Below are 27,329 nucleotides of genomic sequence, written 5' to 3' on the forward strand. Positions count from 1 at the left end.
ACCTTCTGCCTCCAAGAAATATACGGAGAAGGAACTCGAGAACGTGGTTGATGCACAGATTGCTCAGCTTTTCGACGTGCAAAAGAAAGACAAAAAGCACGGCAAAAAGCAGAACAAAGGTACTGACTTCCCGGGATATTTGGGTCGTCAATCGACATTCGACAAAGCAAAGAAACTGAAGAAGCGCGTCAAGTTTGAAGGCCTACCCAGTTCTTCTTCTTCTTCTGACAGTTCTTCTAGCTCTTCAGACTCGAGTGAAGAAGACAGGAAAAGCAAAAAGCGAAGCAAGAAACAACGCTTCGAAAAGGGCAAGAAAAAGGCAAGGAAATCTAGGTCTCGCCCACTTAGTGACACTTCTACAAAGGACTCGTCTACGGACAGTTCAGACTCTGACAACGGAAACTTTTATGCAAACAAGAGGAATTTTTACAAAGCCAACCAGTATGACTTTCTCGAAGATAAAAGCAAGAAAGTCCGAGAGTTTAAGGAAGGTGGCCAAGCACTTAAGTTTGATACCTTTTCGGGATACTCCGATGCTTCAAAGGCTTTGTCTTTTATACAGCAGTTTGACATCGCTTTCGCGGGAGGACGCTATTCAGAGCACTCCAAGATTCGGAGAGCTGCCTCTTATTTTAAGGGGAATGCTCGCACTTGGTGGTCCACGCTTCTATTAAGCAAGACTGTGCCAATTACATGGCTGAAATTCAAGAGGCTTTTTATTTCTTCTTGGTTGACTCAAGAGTTTGAGCGAGATATACGAGCTGCTTGGAACCATCTCCGGATGACCAAGAGCGATACAGTGAATTCTTACTGTGAAAGATTTTGGAACTCTTTTCTTCCTGCCTCTTCATTCAAGAAGATCTCGTTCAGAGAACAGATTGAGCGGTTTACATTGGGTCTACCTACAGAGATCCGAGACCACTGCTTGGAACAGAAGTCAGCTTCTATTCAGGAGTTGATGAGTCATGTGAAGCGAGGCTTTGCAAATCACTCTGGCAGTCTGACCTACCCCACAGATGAGGTCACGACACAACGAACCGGACAGACTTCTGGGAATAAAAGTAGAAAAAGAAAGAGCAACCCAGAGAAAAAGGATGCACGACCCAGACTTACTCCTCAGGAGCGGACTCGCTACATCAGGGAGGGGAAGTGCTTTGGATGCGGGGAAACTGGACATATCTCCGCGAAGTGCCCTAAAAAGGCACAGAAAGAATAGAATGACAAGGACGACGAAAGGCCTGAGAGTTCGAGAGCAGCTGAGGACCGTGTACGAAAAGGCAAGATGAAAACAGGACTAGTTCCAGATTGTGTGGGTACTGATCCCGACACCATGGATGAGAGTACAAAACTTTGCCGAGCTTGGGGCAAAGTGAAAGATCAAGAGGCCCTGATTTTCTTTGATGGAGGAGCCAAGGCCAACTTCATTTCACCGGAATTGGCGGCGCGGCTCGAGATTACTCCCGAACGGATGGGACCACTTGCAGAGGCAGTTCTAGCGGCACCCGGCAGGGACGTAGCCATTACACCTGTCATTGGCAAACTTCGGTTGCATTGTCAGGGGTATTTGGGACATGAGGACTTCTTCATAATGCCTTTGGAGGGTTGTGATGTTCTCTTAGGGATTCCCTGGTACCACAAGAACAACGCCGTGGTCGATTATCGGGCAAGAAAAGCGACTTTGACTACAGAAAAGGGCAGAACAATTGTACTTGATATTAAACTGAAGGGCGAGTCTATCCCTATTATATCGGCTTCGGCCATTTCAAAATTAATGAAATCCAGTCTGTTTGTTTACTCGATCTTTATGAAAGAGTTGAGTGATGATGATAGGACAAATATGTCTAAACTTGATAAAGAACGCCAAGATTTTCTACACTCTCACGCCGATTGCTTCTGAGAAGGCCTGCTAGGAGAGTTACCACCTGCTCGTCCTGAAGATCATACCATTGATCTGATACCTGGTAATACATCACCGAACCGGCCACCCTACCGTGTGAGCCGAGCACAGAATGAAGAGATTATGAACCAAGTGAAAGACCTCTTGGAAAAGGGTCTTGTCCAGCCTAGTACTTTACCGTATTGCTCTCCAGTATTGTTGGTTTTGAAGAAAGACGGATCTTGGAGAATGTGCATCGATTACAGAGCTCTCAACAAAATCACCATCAAGAACAGATTTCCGATTCCTAGGATCGATGATATACTCGACAGGTTACAGGGATCCTCATGCTTTAGCAGGATTGACTTGAAGAGTGGATATCATCAGATCAGAATAGCGCCGGGAGACGTCTACAAGACAGCTTTTCGGACGACTTTTGGGTTATTTGAGTTTTTGGTGATGCCTTTTGGCTTAACCAATGCTCCTGCGACATTTAACCGGATGATGGATAGGATTTTTCGAGAGTACAGGCTATTTGTTGGCACTTTCTTTGACGACATCATTGTTTTCTCCAAGAACGAGGCAGAACACAGAGATCATCTGCTTCAGGTCTTTCAGGCATTACGAGATCACAAGTTAGTGATTAATGCAAAGAAAAGTGAATTTTTCCTACCAGAGATACACTTTTTGGGACACATTGTGTCAGCCGCAGGAGTGCAAATGGATCCGGCCAAGATAGAGACTATCCGTAATTGGCCCGACTTGAAGAATGTCCATGAAGTTAGAAGCTTCTTGGGACTGTGTTCGTACTACAGGCGGTTCATACGAAAGTTTGCAGAGGTTGCTTCCCCTTTGCATATCTTGACACAGAAAGGAGTACCTTTTTCGTGGGGACCCACAGAGGTGACTGCCTTTCAGACATTGAAAGAGAAATTGACTACGGGACCTATTTTGACTTTGCCAGACTTGCAGAAGTCATTTGAAGTATTTTGTGATGCTTGTGGTCGTAGTCTGGGTGCGGTCTTGATGCAAGAAGGCCATGTCATAGCTTATGAGAGCCGTTTGTTCTCTAGGCCGGAGATGACAGCACAGATCTATGAGAAAGAGCTTTTGGCGGTTATCCATGCTCTTACTCAGTAGCGGCATTACCTACTCGGAGCGGATTTTACTGTCTTTACAGACCATCAGAGTTTGCGCTACTTGTCACAGAAGCAGCTTTCGGAAAAACAGATGCGGTGGGCGAACATCTTGTCACAGTTCCACTTCCAGATTGTCCATGTTCAGGGACAGAAGAATGTGGTGGCAGATGCTTTGTCTCGGAAACCGTTGGTTCTGGCTATTTCCGCGATACATCATAGGAGCTTCGAGGATATGGTCGATCAGTATGCCACAGATACAGATTTTGCAGATATTTTCACACGGATACGGGATGGGGAGATAGTAGCTGGATACTCCCTTCGGGAAGGCTACTTGATGAAAAAGACTATGTTGTGCGTTACACAGCCGTTGACGGATAAGGTTATGACTAAATGCCATTGTCCACCTTTTACGGGTCACCGCGGCATTGCTACCACCATGAAAGGGGTAGAGAGATATTTCTTTTGGCCGAGACTCAAGAAAGATGTGGAAGAGTTTGTGCGCAGTTGCTTGGTATGCCAGAAGGTCAAGTTTAACAGGCATAAAGCACAGGGATTGTTACAACCTTTACCCATACCCACCCGCCCCAGGGAAAGTATAGCGATGGATTTCAGTTTTGATCTCCCAAGAACACAGAGTGGTCACGATGGTATCTGGACTGTTATTGACAGATTTAGCAAACAGGCTCATTTCATTCCAGTGAAGAAAACAGTCAAGCCGGATCACTTAGCGAGACTGTTTGTGGCCCAGATTTTCAGATTACATGGCATGCCTGAGACAATTGTCTCCGACAGAGACCCTAGATTTACGAGTTTGTTTTGGAAGGCAATTTGGGAGAACATTGGCACGCGGTTGCAGTTCTCGTCATCGTTCCACCCGCAAACTGATGGGCAATCCGAGATTGCCAATTCAGTGGTTCTAGATTTATTGAAGTCTTATATCTCAGATCAGAAGACTCAATGGGAAAGATATTTACCTTTGGTGGAATTTGCCTACAATAACACGATACACTCGTCGACGGGGAAGGCGCCATTTGAGATTGTTGAAGGTGCTGCAAAGGTTCCACCCTTCCTGAGCACGAAAGATAAGATCTTTGAAGCAGATGAATATACGCGAGATCTGGATACGGCTTTTGCCAAGGTTCACGAGACTTTGCAAAAGTCTCAAGAACGACAGAAAAAGGCAGCGGATCGCCATCGTCGCGACATGAAATTGAAGGAGGATGATTGGGTGCTCTTACGTTTTGAGAAGGCACGCCTACGAAAGAACAAGGGAAAGGAGAGGCTTTTTCCAAAGCTTAGTATGAGATACTACGACCCTTTCCAGATTACTGAAAAGATAAATGAAGTCTCCTTCCGACTGAAACTGCCAGATACTTGGAGGATTCACAATGCATTTCATGTGAATCTCTTGAAACCTTTTAAAGGTGATGTGCCTGATGATAGGGAGCTTGATGAGCAACCCGAAGTGGAAGAAAATTGTTCCTGAACAGATTTTGGCACATAAGGATACGAAGAATAAGGGTAAAGTCCGAAGGCGGTTCTTGGTTAAGTTCAAGAATTATCCTGCACTTGATACGAAGTGGATGGAGGAGGAGGACCTAGCAGATACTCCTCAGATTGTGAAACTTTACCTCGATGCTTTTGGTTTAGCATAGTCTACTCCAAATGGAACCCAGAATTCAGCTTGGCCGAAGATCTGGTGCAGTGGGATGCACAAGAGGGGAGGTTACTCCACTCCTTTGTCAACAGATGCCTCGATTTTGATACTAAAGTCACTGATGTCTCTTTGAGCTTCAGGGATACTGAGAGCTGACAGTATTCTGCTGGATGACTTTATGAAATGGAATTCTTGATAATGATACTGATTTGTTTCTTCACTTTATTTGAGTGCAGGAACTGATAGCCGAAATGATTGCAGCATTTTGGTCTGATTGATCTCGAATAGACATGGTTGCAATAGGGGTTAGTCAATCCGACATCGATGAGGTCCCGATTGGACCTAGATGTGATTGCTAGCTACATTGCAGATAAATCATGGTCTAAGATCCGAATGAATGTTGAATGTCATGTGACATCCTGTAATGTCTGGTGATGTCATGTGATGTCGTGTGATGTGACTGTCGATTTTGTACATGTGCTAGATGTGTGTTCCTAGTACGTAGGTACTAACAGTCAGTGTCTGCTAAGACGGTTTATGGCTTTTGTCGGTTTTGCAGGCGTAATCGCGGTCGATTACAATGCTTTCAAGAGGGGGGTATGTCACAAAGTGATGACGTGGCGGACAGCAGAAACCCTAAAATTCCTGCAAACCCTAAAAACTGCCAAAAACCCTAATTCGCAGCAAACCCTAATTTCTGGAAACCCTAACTGCTGGCTGAAACCCTAATTTATGGCGCCAGTGCCACGTGGAAGGGGTGTACGGATTTTCCGGAAATTGCGCCACAATTTGCGCTGGCAGCTTTTGGGCGTTGCTTTTTGCATAAAAGAGAGAGAACTTGCTTTTTTTTTAATTAAAAAAAAAAAGAGACTCTCTCTAAGAGAGAGAACTGATGCTTTTGATTTTTAAAGCTTTTGGGGCTCTGCTTTTGGGCATCCCTTGTAACCTTTAAATTAGTGGTGAGGGCCTCACTTCTCAGAGCATCTGGACGCAGAGTCTGAGAGTGAAACCCTAACCGCTCTCTTGTACTTTGATGATTGATTAATACAAAAAGAAATACCGAAAGGGGCGCCAGTCTTTGGGGCCAATATCTCTAGGCACGGAACTCCGCCGGGCCAGTGCAAATCTATTGTGATCTGTGAATTGTTTTGAAGTGGTTATTTGGTGCTGTCGCGGTTGATTCTTGACTCGGAGTGTCCAAGTCTGTTACACTCCCTCTTGTGCAATACAAAGGAGTGGAGTGGCTCCCTCTTGTGCAATCTGCACCGTATCACATTCAACCTGCTGATTCATCGATAACTTTTAACATAGACACTGCTAATATACCTTCATAAGTTCAGAATAGTCTAGACTCACGAATTATAGAAGGAAATAAAGCACTCATAAAACTATAAAAGCAAGGGACACAAGAAAAGAAAAGAAAAACAAAAACAAACAAACAAACAAACAAGCTAAATCATTTAGTTTGCTACGAAACAAAAGTAGATAAAACAAAACATTATTAACTTAAAAATGTTTAGAAAAGGCATGTGTAAAATAAGTTTACGCAACTTACTTGGCTTAAAACAAGTATTCAACTTTAAGCAAAAAAGAATAAGACATCTTAAAAACTTAATCCTAAAAATTAAACTTCACACAACAACTTCTAAAGGAACACATTCTTAAGTCCTCAGAGAAGCTAAATACAAAATCAAAAAATGAATACTACTACAAACCTACGAAGAGCAAAGAACCAAACTTGACAATATGTGATCTCAACTTCGCTGCTTGTCCAAACAGGAAGAATAAGATTATCACCTTTATCATGCATAGCTTGGACAACAGCTATGACATCCCTACTCACGTCGTCAGTGCCCAAGAGTAGGTGCAGGTTTATATAGAGGTCATTCATGCTATGAACGTACTCTACAAAACCAACGAACTGAGTTTCTATCACCCTCCGGAGGTGATGGCTATACTCAGCCATGATAAAGGCTAGCATTTGTCAAGCTATAGTAAAAATACTAGAAGCGCTAAAGATCAAAACAACGACATAAGGTGTTATTAAGTCAAACAATAAGTCGCCTTTGTAGCTCCCCACTTCTATTGAATTTACTACTGATTATCTTGAACATTCCAAAGGAAGAAACATTAAAAATAAACTTACTACGATGCAAAAATGAACGAACGTTTTTCATGATTCTTTCGAATGAGTATCCTTTTTCAACTAGTAAAGAAATAAGATGGCAAGATTGAACAACAAAAGCAGATTTACTAGAGCAAAGACGAGAAAAACTAAATAGTTGAGAGCAAATGATACCGTACTTAGCTAAAAGAGAATGTTCGAAGAAATATGAGGCATACGGATGATATTTAGATTGGTATATTCTGGTTCAAGGCGCTTATCATAGATATCTGCTTCGAATCCCAAGGGAGTCTGAAAAATCTTAAGGTCTAAAAAGGCACAACAATCACTATTTGTGGTACAGTTGAGTTCACAAAACTCCTTAGGTAATTTCCTCCGCCTACAGAACTCGAATTCAAGTACATAAAATATTGAAAAGAAAGAACGTCCTGGACAAAAAGATCATCTACAAAGCGTCTTACATTGCATAACTTATGCAAAAATATTGGGCAAGTGTTAGCAAGGACAAGACGCTCCATAAAATAAAACTCATAAGTAAAACGATAGAAATTAGTAAGTAAAACAGCACAATTGGTGCCCATAGGGACACCAATTGTTTGCTTGAAAAGAGAGTCGCTGATGGTTATATATAAATTGTCTAAAAGAAAATCTAACCAAGATATGATGTCAATATCATCTACAATCCTAGTGAATCTCTTTCTTCCTTTGTCTACATCTACATTCTTACTTTTCAGCCATAAGAAGTCAAAGTTCAAGGCTTACTTTTCTACTAGCAATGCCCTGTACCTATTTTTCTCAAGCTTATACGCAAAAACTTTTGAAATAAGAGACTTGACTCTAAATTTAAGGTCCTTCAAATTTAGCTTCGTGTATAGTGTTGTAAAGTCAAAAGTTTGAAGACATAAAGGAGAAGATTTCTCCTTAAGGCTTCTTGAAGAGTTCAAAAACTTTAAAACAGAAATCACACCTACTGAATCATTTAAAATCCAACTTGAATCGGTAGGTACGTCTGCTTCCTTTAGCTTTTTCCGCAATTCATTTACGCTAGGTAAAATGGCTTTGAAACAATAACTAAGCCATTTGGAAACCTCGGTCAAAGAGGTGTTACAAGAAGCAGCTATAAATCTAGGCTTTATAGGGTTCTTGTGGAACTTCCAAACATAAAAAAGGTAATTTAGGCTGGCACTTGAAACCAAAAGACTTACAAAAGTCTTGATGTTTCAAGATAACCTCTTGCATTGAAAGATCACAATCATTGTAAGTCTAAGAATTTACTTCACCTAACAAGCATTCTAAATAGAACTTTTTGCATGTAACAACAAAGTTATTAGAGCACTTATCTACGTAAAAGATTACAAAATCACGATGAAATTTCCTAAGGGCATCACAATCAGAAGGAAAGCTATTCCTTCCTGAAGAAACGTTCCAAGAGCAAGATGCTGATTTCAAAGAAGCTTTCTTGAGGACTACAGACTTCCAATGGGTAAAAATTACCTTGAACTCCTAAAGACTCCTCAAACTTTACTACAAAACTAGAAATTCCTTTTTCTATGGCTTTGAGAAGGCAAGAGTCGTTTAAGGAAGGGAGCCTATATTTAGTACCTCTTGAGAAAAGGTCTTTCAAGGAATCCGAAGGAAGGATAGAACAATCGGCAGTAACTACATGACCCAAAGCTCCATTTACGTAAGAAGAAAAGGCAATTTTACTGTAACAAACTGCTAACGTGTCAAAGCCTAAAGAATGGAGCCAACTTGCAGATGTTGGCCAAGGGGCCTAAACCCTAAGAAGAACAAGTAACAGAAGAAGTCCTCCCAACTTATGGGGACCCCGTCCGATGGGGCCCCAAGTGACATAAAGGATTAAAATAAAGCAGGACTTGCACACACGCAAAAACAAATGATGTGACAGATTTCCGAAAATTGCGCTAGCATGATGACGTGGCAGGCTGTATGGATTTTCGCGTTTTGCGTTGGCTGATGATGTGGCAACTATACGGATTTCCGTGATTTACGTTGGCAGCTTTTTGCCTTGGCTTTTGGACCAGATGCTTTTAAGTTTGAAGGCTTTTTTTACGGTAAACTGCTTTTTAGGCCAAGGGCCTTTAAATATGAGATTACCGCTCATTCTCTGGCATGCTTCTTGGAGAAGGTGTAGAGTCTGGAGTATCCGCTTGTACTGTGTTGATGCAATATAAAGAAATACCGAAAGAGGCGCCAAGGTTTGGGGCCAATACTCTCTAGGGTGGAATTCTGTCACTCCGTGTCGCGTGTCGTCTCTCTCTCTCAGTTCAATTGTTATTGAAGTGCTAAAAGTCTGTTCAGTCTGTTCTTTTCTATTGGCACGTGGTGCCCGCCTTGTGGCATTTACTACAAGGCCAATCAATACTTGAGATTGATAGCCTTTTTTGCTTTTTAAGATTACGTCCTATGTCACTATAGTTGAAAGCTTTTTGTCTTAAAGTTTTCACACATTTGAAAGCTACGATGGTATGGTTCTATACCTTTCTCACACAAGGAGAGAGAGCATCCAAAGCTTCTTGAGATCTCAAGATAGAGCTTAATCCAATTTTGTCTAAGTCAGGGGAGGTAAAGATAGTTATCAACAAACCTTTCTTTCCAACCAAGGGATTTTTCAGACTAGGACACTTGGACTTCAGAAATTTGTCTAACAGTACTCGAAGTTGAGTACTATGAGACTCTCTTAGCTCCAAATCTTCATAAGAGTAGTTCTCAAGGGTATACAAGAGCTTGAATAGGATCCGTATATTATACCTTTCAAATAATTTATAAGAAAAAGAACCAAATTCCATGGCTCTAGATAGGCAAATCAATCTTCGTTTGAAATCTCTATAAGCAAAATTCTATAGTTAGAAGGGTCATCACTCTCAATTCTAGAGATTGAAGCCCTAGGGAGACCTTGTACTCTACTAGAAATAGTGTTGTGCAAGACAACTGGATTGATTTCAGGGGTAGAAGGTGGATCTGAACAAGAACCTTTAGAAATCCAAGTTCTTTTAAACTGACTTGAAGGGAGAACTAACTCGGGTTTGGGATGCCTTCGCCAAAGCATAGGTTTCTTATGGTAAATTGTCTTATCTTTACATAAAGAAGACTTTCCTTCCAAGTTGAAACCTTTAGGGAAAAAAGTATGCAAAGTTCTCATCCAAAACAACTCTCGAGGCCACGCTAATTTATAGAACTCTTTAGAGTTTCTAAAATTACCCTCTATGTGCTCAATGGGAAAACAACGGAAAGACTCAAAGCCATGTTTTGCTATTGCCACATACAAGGGTTTCACACTTTCACGTACGGTGCTCTTACTTTGAACTTTTCTCGCTTCTCTTACATGTTCCTAAAAACGGACAAAAGCTGTTCGAAAGGTTTTGCCAACATCCATCATAGAACTATCATGAATACTATAAATAACATAAATAACTTGAGAGATATGAACCGGACTTAGAGGACGATCTACCACAAGATGTTTTTTCCTTAAAGCCTCAAACCATTGAGGACTTTTATGGAAGAACTTATGTAATGAGTACTAACTAAGACATTCTTGAAAGAAGCCCAATGAATAGGACCATCACCAAAAATATGCAAATTCTTCAAATTAGACTTAGCTAAAAACTTAAATCTTTATTGATACAGATTATGACTACTTCTAGCTAGTGAAAAGAAAGAAGAGTCGAAAAAACGTACCTGAGAGTCATCAACATTGCTGGTTGAAACTGAAGAATAAGTAAAAGTGTTTTTCATTTTTGTAGTAAGGTCAGTGTTTCAGATCAACGCCCACCTCAAGGCGAAAGATCCTAAGGCTAGATTGGTCCTCATTTCTATAGCAAGCTGCTGCCAAGCAGTGAGGTCCTTAAATAAGGTTGCTTGATATACTCAAAAGATCATCGATAATAGAGTGCAATCGAGTACCCGTGATCCCTTGTTAGAATCACTACTCAACCTCTCCTCTCACAAGAGATATTTCATGAAACCACACAAGAAACCTTGATCCAAGGGACCCAAATTAAGATGTTATTTTTTATTTTTTAAGAGTTTTAAGAGAAAAACATTATTTATTAAAAACATGCAATCTACAAAGTTATATTTATAACTTTCTCACAACAACAACCACACACACACACACACAATCAAAAGCAAAAAACGACAAATAGATAAATCAAGACAAATTAAAAAATAAAAGACATAACACTCAAACAAACCAAAATCAAGATGAAAAGCTCTACACAATAAATCATGATACAACCAAAATTACCAAAAGACTCATTACTTATAAGAAGTTTATTTAAAACAAGGAATAAAAGTAATACACACATAAAATCACGTCGATACATGAGTATAACATCGGTAGTTGTTGGGGTATGCACACCCTCCCAATATATCTTCATGAAGCTCAACAGCTGGTCACCACTCGGAAAAGAAAAACAAAACAAACAAACTAACTAACTAAATCACTTAGTTTGCTACAAAACAAAAGCAGATAAAACAAAACATTACTAAATTAAAAATGTTTTTAGAAAAGGCATGTGTAAAATAAGTTGACGCACTTAATTGGCTTAAAACAAGTACTCAACTTTAAGCAAAAAAGGATAAGACATCTTAAAAACTTAATCCTAGAAATCAAACTTTACACAACAACTTCTAAAGGAACACATTCTTAAGTCCTCAGAGAAGCTAAATACGAAATCGAAAAATGAATACTACTACAAACCTATGAAGAGCAAAGAACCAAACTTGACAATATGTGATCTCAACTTCGCTGCTTGTCCAAACAGGAAGAATAAGATTATCACTGCTAATAGCCCAAAAGCTTCAAGGTACAACTCTCTCTGAAGAGAATTTGTGAGATTCTCCTCCTCCACCACTTTCCATCGAGGGACAAAAAGTACCCTTAACCAAATTATCCGGTGGACCAACTTACCTTTCTATCCTTTACTTGTGCCCTATGACTTATTGGTAGCCCTACTAGCCTCCCTATCCTTGGCACCTCAATCTGGATATGTGAAATTCTATGATCTACCAACTGATACCGTTTACTTTCTTTCCTTGTGCCCTCTGACTGTGGGTAGCCTCCCCTGTCCACTAGCACGTCAGTCTCAATCGTCAGAACCCTGAGATGACTATCATCTCATCCCCGTTCTTCTTCGGAATCCTCTCATGAACTTGCATCTAGTTCCATTAGTTCGTCGGAACCCTCAGATGGGCTACCATTTGATCCTCTTACTGCTCTAGAATCCTGTGATGAGCTATCACCCGGTTCCCTTGATTCATTCTCTTCACTCGAAGACTCTTGCCCTGTTGAGAATACTGTCATGTTCGTAGAATAAGTCAATGAGCCGGCATGCATTCCAAATCTTTGCTTGCATGTCCCATACGTCTCTAAATAATATAAGACTTCTGTTCCAAACAATACTGTCAAATCTCTTTTGGCAAACCACAGCAAAACGGCTCAATCTGGTCCCTCAAAGTAATCTTCCGAAATGAGGGCACTGGCACGTAAGTACCCCGAAACCTCTAGCAGTAGTCATTCAGCATGTCTTTTTAGTCATCCTCGGATGATGCCAAGCCATGAAGACATCTTCTTCATATTCGTCTGATATCCAAGTTGACATGAAAATTTTCTTGAATTTTATCCACGTCGTGGGTGCTTCTCTTCGTAACAACAGAGTAGACCACCATGTCTGTGCATTTCCTTTCTAGATGCCCTTCACACCTTGGAGAGCTCTGAGAACCGACCTCTTGAAAAGGAGACATCAAAGTGTTGTATAAACTCAAGGGCTCAATGGGCATCCTGGTTCCTTGCTCATTTGTTCACTATCAGAAAAGGACGAGCTCTTCTTCTCTGAACTGCTAGATGGCCTCTGATGCTTTCTAGACTTTTTCAGAAACCTACTTTTCTTGCTTTTTATCCGCTTCTTCCACCTTCTCTCATCCTCACTGGAACTAGAGGACGACGAACTGTCGGAACTTTTCGAATATTTAAAAAAATCCGGGTTATCCTCAAAACGAGCACGCTTCTTGGATTTGCTTGCCACCTTGAAAGTCTACTTTTGATCCAAGTGATTATGAAATCCACCAATTTCCTCTTCTTCCGAGAGTGCTTCAAGCCTTTTCATAATTGGTTCATCTTCTTTTCAAGAGCTCTATCCAGCACTTACTACGAATACAATTTTCACTTTTTTGCACTTGTCTGTCCTTTCAGCTTTCTTCCCAACTTGCTATGCTGCTTGTGAGGCCATATGTGTAAGGTGAAGCAGAAGTGAATGTTGAACTTTGCTCAAGATGAGTGCTCCAAACTGTGTTCAAGGTTCCTTTTACTTAGGGAAGGGAGAGCCTTCCGTTCTTTAATGAGAGAGTCCAATGGACACAAACAAAGTGAATGGACACTGTGCGTGAAAGTGCATGAAACTGAGTGATAGAGAGAGAAGAATACCAGAAAGTTGTTAAACCCTCCTCCTCCAAAGGCCCCACTCTCTATGGCGAGAGCGGTCTACTTATGATTGCACAAATCTCTACAATGCTTGGACTTGCCAACGATGTCGACGACGATGAGGACGACGACGAGACGGGCTGAAATCTGAAAACGCTAAGGGCTGAAATCTGCAAATCTTGTATCTGCTGAATTCTGACTCTATGTCGATGACGACGATGCGACGACGACGCGCTGAAAACGCAGATACTGAAATCTGCGTTTTCCGGGCTGAATCTGTACACCTTGTGGAATCTGACCGTGCGGCGAGGATCTGCTACGGGAAAATGAGATCTGCGAGGTTCGGGGGTTCTACTACGATGTCTGACTGCTGAAAACTGAAAACATTGGTCCTTCTTGAGTCCTTGTCGCGAAGATCTGCAAAAACGCTAGGTCTCTTGCAGATGCAAAAACGCTAGGCTGATTTGGGATCCTGCTGCAAAAACGCCAAGTCCCTTGTTGTGCAATCTGCTAACACTAGGGCTGATCTGTCTTCTGTTGGTTCTGCTACCGCCGGTTTGGATCTGCAAAAGCAAAACGCTGGCTGATTTGCTTGCAAATGAAAACGTTGGCTGATCTTTGGTCCTTGGTTGAAAATGCTAGGTTTATCGCCGGTAGGGGGTCTTGTTGAGAAGGTGCTTGTTGAACAAGTTGTCCCTGCTGCCTCTTCTGCCAGAAAGTGCTAGCGCTAGGTTTGCTTATATACAAACTTAGCAAAATTGCCCTACCTACTTTCCAATAAAAGTCACTTAAAAATAATAAGTGAAAAATGTCAAAAATAGGGAAAATAGGTCTATGCACTGTAAAAATGCTACTGATGGTTTCTGATTGAAATCTAATGGTCATGTTGTGTGCAATCAGAGGATATGCATCTATTCTAAGTGTCTAGACATGCACGGTCTGCGAACAGACTCACAAAAGTGCCAGATCACTTCCTATTCTAGACTCACTTGACTGAACTGAACCCTGGTCATGCTGTAGCTTGTCCACGAACACATAGGGTTGGATGTGTCACGTGACATCCCCTCCTTTTCAAAGTGAGGTACTGGTACCGAACTGTGGCGTCGAGGAGATCGCCCATAACATCCGGAATCTTCGAAAGGACAACTTCATAAAGGTCTGCAATGCCTTCTTCTCTGGGCCGCGCCGAAAGCGACACAAAGTCATCTGTGGCTCCTTCAATGCTTCAACTTCGTCTATAGTAATGCGTCTACCTTCTTCAAGAACCTCCCAGGCTGAAAATTCCTGAAACCACTTCCAACACAAAAACATGAACATACCCATTCCATGTAAAGTGATTGGAAAAATTCTATTCCTTCGAAAAAACTTTGCATGCTATGGAGATGAACATAGAGACGGAGTGCCAAACCGTTCATCAAACACACGTAAACAATGGGGTCGAATCTTAACTTTCTAATCTAAATAAATCAACTCTGGCAAATCACAATGGAAATGCGATGCTTGATACTCAATCCTTCTTGTGCTCTTTCTACGAATGTGTCATGCCAAGGAAGTCATTGAATGTGACTTCTTTGGATGCAAACATTTCATCTTTTCATGAGGAATCGGCATACATCTGTGCTCATTCATGAGTGAAACGTGCTCAACATACAATATGTCATGCCTAGGAAAAGGGATCACATAAGGACGGTGACTAAAATACAGGAAAGCATCACGAATGAAACACACGATCACTGCGTGTTGACTAATCATGCGCACACATAGTACGTCCTGTGGGGGTTCTTTGGACCTAGGCTCGAGAGCCAAGATTGATCATCGGTTCTTCGTGTTTGATCGAATCTTCCTGTGGGGGTTCTGGGAACCTCGACTCGAGAGCCAAGATCGCTTCTTCGTGATTGATCGAATCTGCAATGAGGTTAGCTTCACTAGAGAAAGTATCAACTAACACATCATCCTTGTGAACAATCACATCATCTTCGTGCAAATCATCATGCTTGTGAGAAATCACATCTTGATCATGCAAATCATCATGCTTATCATTATCATTCAAATCATCATGCTTATCATCATGCTTGTCATTATCATTCAATTCATCATGCTCATTATTATCATGCAATTCATGTGTGTCATGCTTTGGAGAAGGAGAGACGAAGAGAGTCTCCTTTTCCCAAATCTCTTGCATCTGTGCCTGCATTTGAGAAAAGAGTCGCAACATCTCTTTCATGTGTCGGTCATTCATTGCTTGTCTTGCTTTGTTCACGCGATCAAATTCTGCTTCTCTTTTGTCGCGTTCACGTGCTATGGCTGCCATTCTTTCTTCGTACTTACGATCAATTTCTGCTTTTCTTTCTGCATTTCTTGCTTCGCGTTCTAACTTCCTTTCCAAAAACATCTGGTCCAAAGCCTCCATAGGAGCTCCATAGGAGTTAGTGCAATCCTTGGCATAGATGGGGAAGGGGGAGGGTCAGAAAAACCTCCTGGTGGGGAAAATTCTTCTTCGCCTCTCTCATGCTCATCACCTCCAAGCGAAGTATCCATTCCGCTTCGGGTGATGACCATCCACTAAAGTCTTTGGTTCTTGTGGGTTCTTGTGGTCTTGGGTTCTTAAGTTCACTAAGAACTTGGGTTCTTGGGGGTCTTGGTTCTTGGGGTTCTTGAGTTCTTGAGGTTCTTGCGGGTCTTGAGGTTCTTGAGCTTCTTCTTTAGCTTGCAATCTATGTTAGAGAAGGCTCTTCTCTTCACCCGAGTTCTGCTCTTTTCCGCAAGCGCACCCCTTGGCGGCCTTGCGCTCACACCAAGGTTGTTTTTTCCCACCTCACGTCGATTGGCCGGCCGCTAAGTGCACGGTCCGCTCTCAATGAGTAAAAAGAGGCACAAGGGGAGGTTGGACGAGCCCTTCTTTCTTGAGTTTCCTGTCACTCTTCAAAAACACGATTAGGAATCGACACGCCCAAGTGAACTTGGGTTCGTGCGACCTCAACAAGCAAAAAAAATTATGTGGTTCTTGTGGTTCTTTCCTTAAGTGATACAGAACACTGCCAAAGCTCTGATACCAATGTAAGGTGAAGCGGAAGTGAATGTTGAACTTTGCTCAAGATGAGTGCTCTCAATTGTGCTCAAGGTTCCTGAAAGCGCGAAGCAGAGGGTACCGGTAGGTGCGCGTCGCAATGTAGTGCAAGATTGCGGCAAGAAGCAGGAGGCGGAGTGCAACAGAGAGGAAGCGCTAGGGATAGAAGAAGGGAGAGAGAGAGAGCTCACGTTTTTGGGAAAAACTCAATAAGTGAGTTTTGAGTTTTCCCACTTTTATTATAAGTGACTTTAAAAAAATGTGTCCAGGTTCAATGTGAACCTAGGTTCAATGTGAACCTACATTGAACCTGGACAAAGTATAAAAATGTACAAAACGGAATTATTTACGTCTTTAAACCAACAACCTCCCACTTAAAAGGCATAAATGACGCCTTGAAGTTAACCAACTCCCACCAGCTGTATGCAATGCTCATGTTGAGATCATCTGCAGGGTTATCCTGTGTATGGATCTTAGTCAAGGTGACTAGACCATCCTCCAATACCTGACGTATGAAGTGGTACCGCACATCTATGTGTTTGGTACGCGCATGAAACATGGCATTTTTTGCTAAATAGACAACACTTTGGCTATCACAACCATACAGAGCCCTTTTCAGTTTGCATACAAGTTCCTCACATGTAGGAACTACAAAACCTTCAGGTTGTTTCATGTATATGTCCTCTTCAATGTCACCATGCAAAAACGTTGTCTTTACATCCATTTGATTCGATTCCAAATCAAGCACCGCAACAAGAGCAAAAAGAACACGTAAAGTTGTAAGCTTTACAACAGGAGAAAAGATTTCTTGAAAATCAATTCCTTCCTTCTGTGCATATCCTTTTGCAACCAATCTTGCCTTGTACTTGGGTTTTTCATCCACAATCTTAATCTTGTATATGAAATTTGTTAGGAAGAGCCTTTCTCCCTTTAGGCAATGGCACAAGATCCCAAGTATCATTTGCATACAAGGATTTCATTTCCTCTTGCATTGCAAGCTCCCACTTACTGCTTGACTCACATGTCTTAGCCTCTTTATAAGTGAGAGGCTCCCCTTCATCTGTCAGCATAATATAATGCAAAGAGGGATCATATCTACTCACATTCCACCTTGGACGAGTAGAATGCCTCACCCAATGATCCACATTATCTGGAAATGGGTCTACATCAAGTGGAACAATGATATCATCAACAAAGGGCTGTTGTACATCATTTTCAGCCCTATTTCAGCATTGTTATGTGGCTGCACATGCCCTTCAAGAGCCTCATTTTGTTGTCCAACATCATCTAGCTCAAATACAACTGGTTCATCAACATTTTTAGCCATATAGGAAATTAGGCCTAATAGGTGGCTGTACATGCTGAAATTCGACCTTCTTATGGTCACCATTAGAGGCACAATTGTTTTTAAGAAGCCTTGCCTCATTAAAAACAACATCCCGGCTGCGTACAACCTTTTTGAGCTGAGGTAACCAAATTCTGTAGCCCATTTCACCTTCTTCACCGTATCCCATGAAGAGGCCTTTAATGGACTTTGCATCCAGCTTACTCCTCAACTCAGGTCTTACATACACAAACGCTTCGCATCCAAAGATAGGTAAGTGATCGTATGAAGCAGGTTTACCAGACCAAACCTCTTCAAGGATGTCACCTTTCAAAGACATGTGAGGGGATCGATTACATATACGCACTGTTGTTATTAGAGCTTCTCTCCAAAATCCATGAGGGAGATTAGCTGTGGACAGCATGCATCTCACCCTCTCACATAAAGTCCTATTGTATCTTTCAGCCACACCATTAGAAGAGGGGTTGTATGGAACAGTAAGCTCCCTCTTAATGCCCAAATTTTCACAAAATTTGTTAAATTCACGACTTGTGAACTCAACCCCATTATCTGTACGCAAGCATTTCAGCTTTTTACCTGTCTGGGTGGTCACAAATGCATGAAATTTCTTAAACGCAGCAAAGGCTTCATCCTTAGATTTGAGCAAATGAACCGAGGTTTTTCTAAAATGATCATCAACAAAAGAGAGAAATAATGTGCACGCCCCATAGATTTAGTGGGCATGCTCCAAACATCAGAATGTACAAGATCAAGCACATTAGATTTGCAAGAGACACGGGAGTAATAAGAACTTTTCACTTGCTTGCCATATTGACATTCATTACAAAAATCAAGCTTTGTGCCTTTAGCATCAAGCTTATTCAAAGTACAAAGCTTAGTAAGGCCTTTTTGGCTCATATGGCCAAGCCTCTTATGCCACAACTCCATATGTGAGTTAATTTCAGCCAAAGCAATAAATTTGCCCAACAAGGCCTTTCCATGCAAGCAGTAAAGTGTCCCTTTCTTTGTACCTTTTACAATCAGCCTTGAGCCTTTTGTCATCTTCCATGATCCTCTCTCAAACAAAATGTTGTAACCATGCATATCCATCTGACCAACAGAAAGCAGACTCTTCTTGATTCCTGGCACATATCTAACATCATGCAAGACAAGCTCATTTGTGCCATCTATAGAAAGATGCACAGTGCCAATACCCTCAATGGAACATGCATGATTGTTTCCAAGGTAAACATGGCCATGGCTGCCTGCAACAAAAGTAGAAAAGTGTATGAACATTGAGAGAGGCATAAGACTTATGAGCATCATCAGCTGACAAAGTGGCACATAAGATGTCTTCAACATATGACAGCTCCTCAATAACAACACTAGAGACCACACTGGCCTTCTCTTTGTCCTTTTGACTGTCTTGTGCATCTGTCTTGATCTCCTTCTTCTCTTTCTTTTTGTCTCCACCGTTCTTCTTCCTTTCCAATTCTGCTTTATAGTACCTGCAGTCGGGTTTCTTGTGACCTTTCCTGCCACATTGATAGCATGTCACATCACCCTTGCCTTTGCTGGCATTTCCCCTAACTCTACTCTTACTCTTACTTCTCTGTGCATGGGCATTCTTCTTCTCTGTCCTGCCTCTAGCCATGTTGGTTGAGCCACCTCCTTCTCCACTTGCTTTCCTCCTGATTTCTTCAATCAATCTTGAACCCCTAACTCCATCAAAAGTCAAGTTGGGATTATTTGACAGTGAGACCACCAATGTTTCTCAAGAATCAGGTAGAGTCATCAGCAAGAAGATAGGTTTGAGCTTATCATCATAAGGGGGCAAACTTGAGTCCTGTAACTGAGATAGAATGGCTGTAAACAATGACAAATGCTCTGCAGCGCTCTTAGACTCATCTAACTGTATGCCAACAAGTTTCCACATCAAATGCACCTGATTAACTGGGATCGTATTCTCATATTGTCACGTGACAAGCTGCACCACAGCAAGGTTCAATCAGTCCGATCAAGTTAGATTATCAGTGATCTGGCACTTTTGTGAGTCTATTCGTAGACCGTGCATGCCCAGTCACTTAGCATAGATGCATATCCTCTGGTTGCACACAGCATGATCATCGGAATTCCCATCAGAATCCATTAGCATCAATTAGGGGAATTTTCGAGTGCATTTAGCCTATTTTCCTATTTATTGGTATTTTTACTTATTATTTGTAAGTGACTTTCCAACAAAAGTAGGTAGGGCAATTTTGCTAAGTTAATATATAAGCAAACCCAACTTAGCACTTTCTGGCAGAAGAGGCAGCAGGAGCACCTTGCTCAACACGCAATTTCTCAGCAAGACCAACCCCCGCGACTACTCTGGCGTTTTCTCCACAGAAGACCTAGCGTTTTTGCATCAGATCAGCCTTGGCGATTTGTGCACAGCAAATCAGCCCAGGCGTCATCACGACACAGCAGATCAGCCTAGCGTTTTTGCATTTGCAGAACCCCGGCGACAGAAGGACCAATTTCAGCCCCTTGCGTTTTTGGATTTCAGCAGCAAATTAAGACCGGCATTATTCACCTAAAGTGTAGCAGATTCAGCCCGTAAAGACCACCAGTTCTCAGCCCTAGGAAACCTCATTTTTCAGCCAAGAAAACGCAGCTAAAACAGTCATTTTCAGCCACCGAAACAGTCCCGAAATTCAGCAATTAGAAGATCTCAGATTTCAGTCGTCGTCGTCATCCGTCGTCACCATCGTCGTCATCGGCATAGACCAAGTTGCATAGTCCATTGCATACGCATTGTACACCTTTGTGCAATCAAAGAATAGACCACTCTCCCCGACAAGAGTGGGGCCTTCGGAGGAGGGTTTTACAACCTCTCGGGTGTCGTATCTCTTCTCTCTCCTTCTCTCAGTCTCATTCACTTGCACGCACAATATCCACTCACTTTGTTCGTGATCATAGCACTCTCCATAAGACGGAAAGCTCTCTCTTTCCCTAAGAACTAAAAGGAACCTTGAGCAATAAAGATCACTAATCTTGAGAAAATACAACATTCATTCCGTTGCACCTAACATTGGTATCAGAGCTTTGGAAGTGTTCTACATTACTCAAGGAAAGAACCACAAGAATTTTTTTGCTTGTTGCAATCGCACGAACCCAAGTTTACTTGGGCGTGGCGATTCCTAATCGTGTTTTGTTGAAGAGTGACAGGAATCCCAAGAAAGAAGGGCTTGTCCAGCCTCCCCTTGTGTCTCTTTTCACTCATTGAGAGCGGACCGTGCACTTAGTGGCCGGCCAATCGACGTGAGGTGGAAAAAAGCAACCTTTGTGTGAGCACAAGGCCGCCAAGGGGTGCGCCCGCAGAAAAGGGTAGAACTCAGGTGAAGAGAAGATTCTTCTCCAACGCGATTTGCAAGCGAAAGAACACCTCAAGAACCCTAGATTCTCACGAATCAAGGACCTCAAGAACCTCAAGAACCCGAGTTCCTCGTGAACTTAAGAACCCAAGACCCCCAAGAACCCAAGTTCCTCGTGAACTTAGGAACCCACGACCCCCAAGAACCACAAGAACCCACGACTTCAGAATGGTCATCACTCGAAGCGGAATGGATACTTCGCTTGGAGGTGATGAGCATGAGAGAGGCGAAGAAGAATTTTCCACACCTAAAGGTTTTTCTGACCCTCCCCCTTCCCCATCTACGACAAAGATTGTACTAACTCCTATGGAGGAGTTGGAACAAGAAAGAGAAGCAGACAGAAAAGCCTACGAAGAAGACATGGCAGCCATCGAGCGTAAGTACCAAGAAAGAATGGCAGCCATAGCGCGCGAGAGCAAAGCAACACAAGCAGATTTTGATCGCGAGATCAAAGCACAAAAAGAAAAGAGCGACCAACACATGAAAGAGTTCTTGCGACTCTTTTCTATTGTGCAGGCGCAGTTCGCACAAGATCAGGAAAAGGAGACTCTCTCAGTCTCTACTTCTCCAAAGCATGAAACACAGGATTTGCATGCTGGTGTGAAGCATGATGATGATTTGATTGACAATGACTTGCATGATGTTTTGATTGACAATGATAAGCACAATGATTTGCATGATGAGAAGCATGATGAATTGGATGCCAGTGATAAGCATGATGATTTGGATGCCAATGATAAGCATGATGATTTGAATGATAAAGACAAGCATGATGATTTGGATGCCAATGATAAGCATGATGATTTGAATGATAAAGACAAGCATGATGATTTGCATGATGATCAAGATGTGATTTCTTACAAGCATGATGAGTTGCATGAAGATGATGTGATTGTTCACAAGGATGATGTGTTAGTTGATGCTTTTTCTAGCGAAGCTAACCTCGTTGTAGATTCGATCAATCACGAAAAAGCGATCTTGGCTTTCGAGTCGAGGTCCAAAGAACCCCCACAGGACGATTCGATCATTCAGGACGACCAATCTTGGCTCTCGAGCCTTGGTCCAAAGAACCATCACAGGAAGTATTATGTGTTCGCATGATTGGTACGCACGCATTGTTCGAGTGTTTCATTCGTGAAGGTTTCCTGTATTTTAGTTAGCATCGTTATGTGATCCCTTTTCCTAGGCATGACATATTGTACGTTCAGCACGTTTTTCTCATGGACGAGCATGAATGTATGCGGATTGTTCATGAAAAGTTGAAAAGTTTGTATGTCAGAAAGTCACATTCCATGTCTCTTCCTTGGCATGACACAGTTTCCGAAAGAGCACATGATAGTATGAGCACCAAGCATGGGCATTTCCATTGTGATTTGCCACAGTTGATTGATTTCGATCAAACAGAAAAGATTCGACCTCATTGTTTGCATGTGTTTGATGAACGGGTTGTCACTCCATCTAATTGTTCATCTACATTACATGCACAGTCTTTAGAGAAGACAAGATTTTTTTCCTTCACTTTACATGGAATGGGTATGTTCATGGTTTTGTGTTGGAGATGGTTTCAGGAATTTTCAGCCATGGAGATTCTTGAGGACGAAAGAAGCACGATACTCGACGAAGTTGAAGCAACAAAGGAGATTCAGAAGATTTTGTCGCTTTCGGCGCAGCCCAATGAAGCAAGCGTTGCAGACCTTTATGAAGTTCAAGTACCGCACGACCCACACATCAGAGTGGGCCGGCGAAGAGTCCCTTCCAGGATTCCGGATGCTGTTGGCGATCTCCCTCGACGCCATACAATTCGGTACCAGTACCTCACTTTGAAAAGGAGGGCATGTCACGTGACACATCCCAACCCTATGTGTCAGTGGACAAGCTACACCACAGCAGGGTTCAGTCAGTCCGATCGAGTTAGATTATCAGTGATCTGGCACTTTTGTGAGTCTATTCGTAGACCGTGCATGCCCAGTCACTTAGCATAGATGCATATCCTCCGGTTGCACACAGTATGATCATCGGAATTCCCATCAGAATCCATTAGCATCAGTTAGGGGAATTTTCCAGTGCATTTAGCCTATTTTCCTATTTATTGGTATTATTATTTTTAAGTGACTTTCCAACAAAAGTAGATAGGGCAATTTTGCTAAGTTAATATATAAGCAAACCCAACTTAGCACTTTCTGGCAGAAGAGGCAGCAGGAGCACCTTGCTCAACGGGCAACTTCTCAGCAAGACCAACCCCTGCGACTACTCTGGCGTTTTCTCCACAGAAGACCTAGCGTTTTTGCATCAGATCATCCTTGGCGATTTGTTCACAGCAGATCAGCCCCGGCGTCATCACGACACAGCAGATCAGCCTAGCGTTTTTGCATTTGCAGAACCCCGGCGACAGAAGGACCAATTTCAGCCCCTGGCGTTTTTGGATTTCAGCAGCAAATTAAGACCGGCATTATTCACCTAAAGTGTAGCAGATTCAGCCCGTAAAGACCATCCGTTTTCAGCCCTAAGAAACCTCATTTTTCAGCCAAGAAAACGCAGCTAAAACAATCATTTTCAGCCACCGAAACAGTCCCGAAATTCAGCAATTAGAGGATCTCAGATTTCAGTCGTCGTTGTCACCATCGTCGTCATCGGCATAGACCAAGTTGCATAGTCCATTGCATACGCATTGTACACCTTTGTGCAATCAAAGAATAGACCACTCTCGCCGACGAGAGTGGGGCCTTCGGAGGAGGGTTTTGGTGTCGTATCTCTTCTCTCTCCTTCTCTCAGTCTCATTCACTTGCACGCACAATATCCACTCACTTTGTTCGTGATCATAGCACTCTCCATAAGACGGAAAAACTAAAAGGAACCTTGAGCAATAAAGATCACTAATCTTGAGAAAATACAACATTCATTCCGCTGCACCTAACACATACGTTGCCTTCAATTTCTCCCACAACTCAAACGCATTGACAAGACCTTTGAGATCTACCAAGATCTCATCAGACACGGCCATTTTAATGTAGGTAATGGCCTTTTTGTTCAATGTAAGCCATGCTGCATCTGACATATCTTCTGGCTTCTCTGCTTCAAGTGTCCTGTCACAATCTTCAAGAAAGAGGATTCCTTGAATCGTATCCTTCCAAAGATCAAAACCTGTTCCCTCAAACCGCTGGATCTCGAAGAGATTCTTAACGTCAGAAGAAGTCGAAGCCATAGTTGCACAAACAAGAAGGCTTAAATGCTGAAATTTTTGGGCAAAATGCACCAAAAAAAACAGAATATAGCCTCACCGCAATGTGCACAACAGCTCCAAAGTGTCACAGAAGCAATTTGAGCCAAAAATATGCAAGTTTAGGCAAGAATAGCAATTTCTGGATTTTTTGTGCAGAAAATTCAGCAAGCAAATTTTTGCCCAAAAACAACAAATGTTGTTTTTAACCTCAAAGAGTGTACATAATGCAAAAACACAGCCTCTGGAAGCATGTATGGACAAAAGCCCCAATTTTTAGCATAAAAGTGCAAAAAATTGACTCAAAAAGGGCATTTTGCATCCAAAACTTGCTTAATGCTCGGGAATTACAGCATTTAATACTTTTCCCTATCCAAATACATCAAATGTACATTTGCATAAACCTGCGTAAATCTGTAATTTGCTGTAAAAACCTATTTTAGAACCTGTTTTTCAGAAAATTTGGTTGATTTAGGATAGTAGGAACCAAGTACAAGTGTTCCCACAACTTAATACATCATGAGAGAACTTGTACTTTGCTGTAATAACCTGTTTTTGACCTAAAAACAGTCTGTTTTGGGTTGCTTTGGCACTCTAAGTATCCCGAATGACCCCTAAAGCAAGGGCGTTCGCGATAGAAGTGGAGATTGTCGCAAGAAAACACCTTTTTCTTGCTGTCTGGCCACCTACGCACGTCCTTGTGAAATCCTAAGGCTCTGATACCAATTGAAAGCGCGAAGCAGAGGGTACCGGTAGGTGCACGTCGCGATGTAGTGCAGGATTGGGGCAAGAAGCAGGAGGCGGAGTGCAGCAGAGAGGAAGCACTAGGGATCGAAGAAGGGTGAGAGAGAGAGCTCATGTTTTTGGGGAAAACTCAATAAGTGAGTTTTGGGTTTTCCCACTTTTATTATAAGTGACTTTAAAAAAATGTGTCGAGAACCTGGACAAAGTATAAAAATGTACAAAACGGGGTCATTTAGGCCTTTAACTCAAAAGGTTCCTTTTACTTAGAGAAGGGAGTGTCACGTGACACATACAACCCTATGTGTCCGTGGACAAGCTACAACACGACAAGGTTCAGTCAGTCCAGTCAGTCTAGATTTAGAAGTGATCTGGCACTTTTGTGAGTCTGTTCGCAGACCGTTCATGTCCAAACACTTAGTGTAGATGCATATCCTCTGGTTGCACACAGCATTATCATAAGCATTCCCATCAGAATCCTTCAGGGGAATTTTCCAATGCATTTAGCCTATTTTCCCTATTTTTGACATTTTTCACTTATTATTTTTAAGTGACTTTTGTTGGAAAGTAGGCAGGGAAAATTGAGTAACTTTGTATATAAGCAAACCTAAACTAGCACTAATTGGCAGAAGAGGCAGCAGGAGCACCATTGCTCAACAGGCAACTTCTCAGCAAGAACCCTTGGTAGCGGTTTCTCCTGCAAGCAAAGACTCCCTCCCCTAGCGTTTTTCATCAACATCCATCGCCAACATACCCTCAGCCTTGGCATTTTTCCCTCCAAGCAAGCATCGCCAAAGATCCCCAGTCTGCTAGCGTTTTTCCTCCAAGAAGGCTTTGCAGCCCTGGCGTTTTTCAGAAGCCCTAGCATTCCAGATTTCAGCCCTAAAGACCAACAGTTTCCAACCATAAAGCCCAGCAGTTTTCAGCAGTTTTCAGCCATTAAGAACCAGCCTATTTCAGCGTTTTTGGTGCCCAACAAATTCAGCCATCAGCGTTGTCACAAGGCGGGCACCACGTGCCAATAGAAAAGAACAGACTGAGCAGACTTTTAACATTTCAATAACAACTGAACTGAAAGAGAGAGACGACACGCGACACGGAGTGGCGGAATTCCACCCCAGAGAGTATTGGCCCCAAACCTTGGCGCCCCTTTCGGTATTTCTTTATATTGAATCATCAAAGTACAAGCCAGTACTCCAGACTCTGCACCTTCTCCAAGAAGCATGCCAGAGAATGAGCCCTAGCCTCATATTTAAAGGCCCTTGGCCTAAAAAGCAGTTTACATGAAAAGCTTTCAAAATCAAAAGCTTCTGGTCCAAAAAGCAGTTTACATGAAAAGCTTTCAAACTCAAAAGCTTCTGGTCCAAAAAGCAATGCCAAAAGCTGCAAGCGTAAATCACGGAAATCCGTACAGCCTGCCACGTAATCATGCCAGCGCAATTTTCAGAAATCAGCCACGCTGTTGCAGTTTTAGGGTTAGGGTTTCCAAAATTAGGGTTTGCAGGTTTTATAGTTAGGGTTTTAGAATTAGGGTTTCAGCAGTTAGGGTTTCTGAAATTAGGGTTTCAGCAGTTAGGGTAATTAGGGTTTCAGCAGTTAGGGTAATTAGGGTTTCAACAGTTAGGGTTTTTGAAATTAAGGTTTCAGCAGTTAGGGTTTCTGGCAGAAATTAGGGTTAGGGTTTTCTGCTCTCGGGCAACCACGTCATCACTTTGTGACACTTCTTCTGTTACTTGTTCTTCTTAGGGTTTAGGCCCCTCATCCGGTAGCTCCGTTCTTCAGTAGGTCGACACGTCAGCAGTTTGTTACATCTCCCCTTCTTGAAAGAGAGTAATCGTCCTCGATTACAGCATATCTGCAAAACAACTCAAGTTAGCTCAAAAATTTCCGAAGGACATTCCGAGGGACAATCAGTTTGCTCTTTTTATTAAGGAGTTAGCTTCTCCTTTCTCCTCTTTTGATCAAGGAGTTAGCTTCTCCTTTCTGCTCTTTTGATCAAGGAGTTAGCTTCTCCTTTCTTCAAGATTGGAACTCTTGATATTCCGGCGTAGTAAAATTAGCCATCACACCTAGACCGTACCAATCTTCCATGGGTGTCTTGATGCACTAAAATTACATACCCAGACAATCTCATCCAATTAGGAATATTCGGTAATTGACACATCACAATGCAACACAAATGCTCACATATGCATGTTGCAAGACACAACAAACAGCGCCGCTGAGCACTCCCCCGAGACAAACGGTCTACGGTATGAAGCTACTCAACGACTACCTCGTCACTCCCCCCGCAAATAACCTAAAAAGGTCCGAGCCATGAGCTCA

The 27,329-nt window shown here is 42.3% G+C and overlaps 1 protein-coding gene and 1 pseudogene across 4 annotated transcripts in view; both read right to left on the bottom strand.

Moving 5' to 3' along the window:
* Positions 1 to 27,329, bottom strand: part of LOC147436323 (metal ion-binding protein) — a 126,177-nt gene that overhangs the window by 90,390 nt on the left and 8,458 nt on the right. The gene's annotated exons all lie outside the window — the stretch shown is intronic.
* LOC147436324 (uncharacterized) lies at positions 11,965 to 17,934 on the bottom strand (annotated as a pseudogene).

This window comes from Adiantum capillus-veneris, chromosome 18 (genome assembly GCF_014529385.1).
Source record: "Adiantum capillus-veneris isolate H3 chromosome 18, ASM1452938v2, whole genome shotgun sequence".
Lineage (NCBI taxonomy): Eukaryota > Viridiplantae > Streptophyta > Polypodiopsida > Polypodiales > Pteridaceae > Adiantum > Adiantum capillus-veneris.